Source organism: Lycium ferocissimum, chromosome 11 (genome assembly GCF_029784015.1).
Source record: "Lycium ferocissimum isolate CSIRO_LF1 chromosome 11, AGI_CSIRO_Lferr_CH_V1, whole genome shotgun sequence".
In the NCBI taxonomy this organism is placed as follows: Eukaryota; Viridiplantae; Streptophyta; class Magnoliopsida; order Solanales; family Solanaceae; genus Lycium; species Lycium ferocissimum.
This window is the reverse complement of record NC_081352.1, coordinates 66,462,091-66,468,051: the sequence shown is the minus strand read 5'-3', so window position 1 is coordinate 66,468,051 and position 5,961 is coordinate 66,462,091.

Below are 5,961 nucleotides of genomic sequence, written 5' to 3'. Positions count from 1 at the left end.
CCTCGATAATAATGCTATATTTACATTCCTCCACCTCGAACTTAAGCCACAAAGCCTCAATACGCAGCTTTTGAAGTCGCAACTATACGCCGTCCTGATCGAATTGAAATTATACCGGTTTCGGCTAAAAGTTGGTGGTGGAAGGTTGAGAATTTTTCTAGAATATTTGGAATGTTTTTGGTCTGATATTTTTGGCTGAAAATGAGGGGTTAAGCCCTTTATATAGCTGCTCCGTCACCGCAAGAAGATCGTAGCGCTCGACTTATCGTAGCAAGCCACAAGTCATCCGCGGAAATTATTTCGAGACCTAAAACTTTTATACACCGATCTCTTTTATTGCATACCCGGATATGTCCAAACTCCATACACTGTAACTTATTCAACATCCCAAACTTAGCAAAACTTATTTCATTTTACTTCCGATTCGTTTAACCTCCAACCTTCGCGCACTTCGTTTTTATCACCTGTTGAACGTAACATAAACACTTATAACTTCAAACATAATCTTGTCCTTTGAGCTTATGTGACTAACCTATGATGCAGCTCAACACACGAGAATACGGGATGTAACAATTCTGTTCATCCAGGGTCGACGAAGATGTATCACGACCTCATACTTGTACCGGGTGGGATGGTAATGGAAGAGAGCATAGCAGAGTTCGCGTTGCTCGCCCAAATTGTCGCTGGTTAAGATCGAGCATCGAAGCCGGGTGGATTATTACAGTGAGACGAGATTTTGACTTGAAGTGGGAGATAATTAATATGGACTTCATTACAAAGCTTACCTCGCACTCTCGGGTATGACTCCATATGGGTTATCGTTGATAGGGCCGACAAAATCAGCCCATTTCCTTCCCAAGGTCGACTACCTATTCACCGAGGATTATGCCAGGTTATATATTAAGGAGATAGTAAGGCTTCACGAGTTCCCACTTCTATTATCTCCGACGGTAGGTGCCGGGTTTACAGCCAACTTTTGAGATCATTTCAAGAAGGATGGGGACCCGGATGAGTCTTGGAACGTACGCATTTCATCCTCGGTCCGACGGACGGAGCGTACTATTCGACGTTGGAAGATATGTTGCGGGCATGTGTTATTGATTTCAGAGGTAGCTGGGATGATCACTTGCCATCGGTTGAGTTTTCTTATAATAAAACCTACCATTCTAGCATCCGTATGGCACCGTACGAGGCTCGTATGGCAGAAATGCAACACCAATTGGCTGGTTCGATGTTGGAGAGACTAAATTAATTGGCCCGTATATGATCACGGCAAGCAAGGATAAAGTGAAAATCATTCGGGAATGGTTATTAGCGACGTAGTCGACAAAAATCATATGCGATAATCGACGTTGACATTTAGAGTTTCGAGTTGGTGATTGGGTATTCCCGAAAGTGTCACCCATGAAAGGTGTTATGAGATTCGGGAAAAAGGGAAAGCTCACCCGAGATATATCGGGCCATATCGTATCATCCGTAAGTAGGCAAGGTTGCCTATGAGTTGATCTAGCACCGATTTGGGAGCGTTGCATCCGCATTCCACGTATGTCTATGCTTCGCAAATGCATTGTGATCCTTCCGTAGTATTCCCTATAGATGATATCCAGTGAGCAAGGAGCTATCCTACGAGGAAAGGTACTGTAGCCATGGACTAGATCGGGTGTAAGAAACTTGTGTAATAAAGACGTGGCTTCCGTTAAGGTTTTATGGCGGAACAATAATAGGAAGAAGATGACCGGGAAGGTCAAGAGGAGGTGAAGAATTATCCCCACTTATTTCCTAAGTGTCTGTGTAATTTAAACTCCTTAATTGGTTATGTTGATTGATGAATGAATTGTATGTGATAGCTATAAAGTTAAACTCCCCAAAATGCTTATAAGACCCCGTAGGGTAGTTTAACATTCGAGGACGAATGTTCTAAAGGGGGGAAGGATGTTATATCCCGTATTTTGTACATTGGGATAATCCGAGTTAACCATGATAAGTTAGGGACAAGACTACTCCGGGATACGAAGTAGAGACTTTTAACCACGATTTTGTTTTAAGACATAAGTTGCTTATGATTTTATTGGTATGGAATATTAGGAAAAATTTGGGGTTAAAAGTGAATATTGGAAAAGTTATTAATTCATCAACCAAGGGGCCAAGTGGCCGTGCATATAGGGGTGGGCCATGGTCCACATGGATGCTTGATATATGTAGTTAAAAGATGACTAAGTCAATCATATTCTTCATCTTCACCACTTAAGAAAATTGTAGAACCTTGGAGAAAAAGAAGAGGGGCATTCGGCCATGGTGAAAAAAATTGAGGTCCAAAAATCTCCATAAAAAAATAATTTCTTCTAGCAATTCCAACCATTGAAGGGTCCTTGTTAACGTGGACTTGTTGTTGGAGTCAACAAACCTCTCGTTTTCATCATTTACGACCCTAGCTAAGTTGTGAAGTTGAGTGGAAAAAGGTAAGGTTTAATCTTCTTTTTCATATGTTATGAATGATTTGTACATGTTGTAGTATGTAGAAATGAATGAACTTATGAAAATATGCATGATTGATGTTGAGCCGTGTGTATGGCTTGTAGCCGTGTAGGTGTGTGTTGTGTAGGAGTGATGAATTAATTCTATTTAGCATGTTTGGTTGTTGTAGTGTGTTGAAATGGATGAGAATCATGAAAGTTGTGTGTTGGGGAATATGGCCTAATATGGGTCATCTTGAATAAAAAGGAATGAATTAATTTTCTTTAGTGTTTTGGTTGTTGTTATTGTGGGTTCTATGTTGATAATGAATGTTTAATGATCCAAGTTGAAATTGTAATTGTCGTGGGCTGATTTGGAAGCAACGTGATTTTAATGTAGATTTCATATTTGTGAGATTGACATTGTTAACGTGTGTATTGTTGGTGTAATTCATGAATTTGGGAGAGAGAAATGTATTGTTGTTGTTGTTCTCGGGTTTAGGGTGGTTTCAGGTGGAGTGGTGCTTTGGTTGGGTTGTTTTGAATATTGTGCGGGTTGTTTGAAGTGTTCTTGAATCGTGTTTGAATGGTCTCGGGTTAGTACTTGAACGTGTGAGCGTTGATGTTGGCTTGAATGTATGTAGTTGAATTGAATATAAATGGAATGTTGCTAAGTATGTAGAAAGAGTTACTGTTATATCCCGTGTTTTGTACGTTGGGACAATCCGAGCTAGCTGCGATAAGTTAAAGACGAGGCTATTTTCCGGTTTTGCTTTAATTCACAAGTTGGTTGTAAGTATTATTGGTATGGAATATTAAGGGAAATTTGGGGTCAAAAGTTAATTTTGGAAAAGTTAGCATTTCATGAAATAAAGGCCATGTGGCCGTGCAAGGTGGTGTGGGGTATGGCCCACATGGATTAATAATATAAGTGTACAAAGATGACTAATTAAATCATCTTCATCATTTCTCACCCCTTAGAAATTTCAAGAAACTTGGAGAGAAAAACCAAGCAACCATTCGGCCATAACCAAGAAAATTGAGGTCCAAAAATTGATCACAAAAAAAAAAAAATTCTTCTAGTTTTTCTACCAATTGGAAGGTCCTCTATAACGTGGAGTAGTTGTTGGAACAAACAAGACATTCAATCTTGCAAGAACAAACTCTAGCTAAGTTGAAGAACCAAGTGAAGAAGGTAAGGTTCAATCTTCCTTTGTACATGTTGTGGATGGTTTGTACATGTTGTGGAGTGTGGAAATGAATGAAATTCATGAAATTGTGGTGTTGGTGTTGTAGCCGTGACTAGGGGCTGCTTGGTGTACAAGGAATGAACTAATGTTATTTAGTATTTTGGTTGTTGTTGTTAGGAATTCTATGTTGATAATGAGAGTTTAATGATCCAAGTTGAAGTTGTAATTGTTGTGGGTTGTTTTAGCTAACGTGAATTGTATATAGTTTCTTGCATTTATAAGAATGATGTTGTCAACGTGTGAATTGTTAGTATAGTTTATGAATTTGGAAGGAAGAGAATGTGTTGTGTTGTTGCCCTCGGGTTTGGTAGTTTCGAGTGAAGTGGTACATTGGTTGGGTGTTTGAAATATTGTGTGAATTGTTTAGAGTATTCTTGAATATTGTTTGAATGATCTCGGATTAGTAATTGAACGTGCGAGCATTGGTGTTGGTTTGATTATATATGGTTGAGTCGAATGCCAATGGAATGTCGTTGAATTATGTAGAAAAGAATTACTAACATTAGAATGCGTTTTGAATTCATTATTGATGTTGTTTATATGGTGGTTGGTATTGTTGTTGAAGATTTGGCCGAGTTGAATTCTCGGGGATGCTGAATTTATAGGGGAAATGCTGCCCAAATTTCTGTAAATAAAGTGATAGCTTGGAATTGGATTCCTAAGTGCTTACGACTAATGTTTGGAGTTTAACGACGTTATTGTAGATCTTGAGAAGCCGAGATTTAAGTTTGGATTAGCTTAGGAAGCGGACGAGGTATGTAAAGCTTACTCTTTCCTTCTTTTGGCATGTCTTAGACGGGATTAAGGTATGACATGATATGTGCCTTGGGGGAAATTCCATTCTTAATGTTATATCCCGTATTTTGTACATTGGGATATTCCGGAAGCTAATTACGGAAAGTTAACGACAAGGCTACTTTCCGACTTTGTTTTAGGGTACAAGTTGTTTATGATTTTATTGGATGGAAATATTAAGAAAAATTTGGGGCCAAAAGTTAATTATAGAAAGTTGGCCATTCATGAAATTAAAAGGCCATATGGCCGTGTGGCACATGTGGGCCATGGGCCACATGTGTTAATTATATATGGTGATATAAGATGACAATTTAATCATCTTCATCATTTTACACACTTAGAAAATTCAAGAAGCATGGAGAAAGAGAGAGAGAGACCATTCGGCCAAGCTATGGTCGAAAATGGTGTCCAAATTTTTGGTCAAGAAAAATTATTCTCTTTCTAGCTTTTCTACTAATTGGAAGGTCCTCTTAAACGTGGAGGGGTTGTTGGAGCAAGCAAAACATCCGTTCTTGCAATTCATCAACTCTAGCCAAGTGAAGAAGTTGAATGGAGAAGGTGAGATTTAATCTTGTTTACATGTTTTCATAGATGATTTGTATATGTTGTAGTATGTAGAAATGAATGAAATTCATGAAAGTTGGTATGTTGAGGTTTGTCCGAGTATATGATGTTATGTAGGAATGATGAACAAATTTTATTTAGTGTTTTGGATTGTTGTGTTGTGGATTCAATGATGCAAATGAAAGTTTAATGGTTCAAATTGAGGTTACAATCGTGTGTGGGCTGTTTTGAAAGCTAATGTGAATTAAATGTAATTTCTTGTATTTATGAAGATGATGTTGTTAAAGTGTGGATTGTTGGTGTAGTTGATGAATTTGAAAGAAAGAAATGTATTGTTGTTGTTCCTATTGGAATTGGGAAGTTTCGGGTAAGGTAGTATAATGGTTGAGTTGTTTTGGATATTGTGCGGATTGTTGGAAGCATCTCTTGAATCTTGTTTGAATGATCTCGGATTAGTATTTGAATATGTGAGCGTCGATGTTGACTTGAATATATGTAGTTGAATTGAATACGAATGGAATGTCGTCGAATTATGTGGAAGAAGAGTTACTAATGTTAGAATGCGTTTTGAATTAATTATTGATGTTGTTTATATGGTTGTTGGTATTGTTGTTGAAGGTTTTAAGCCGAGTTGAATTTCGGTCGTTGAATTTATAGGGAAATCTTTGCCCAAATTTTCGTAAATAAAGTGATGGGCTTGGGATTGAATCTAAGTACTTAAAGCTAACGTTTGGTGTGTAATGACGTTATTGTGGCTCTTGGAGAGCTCCGAGACTTAAGTTTGGATTAGCTTAGGAAGCGAAAGAGGTATGTAAAGCTTATCCTTCTTTTCTTTTGGCATGTCCTAGACGTAAGTAAGTTATGATATGTTATGAGCCTTGGGGCAACTCTATTCTTAA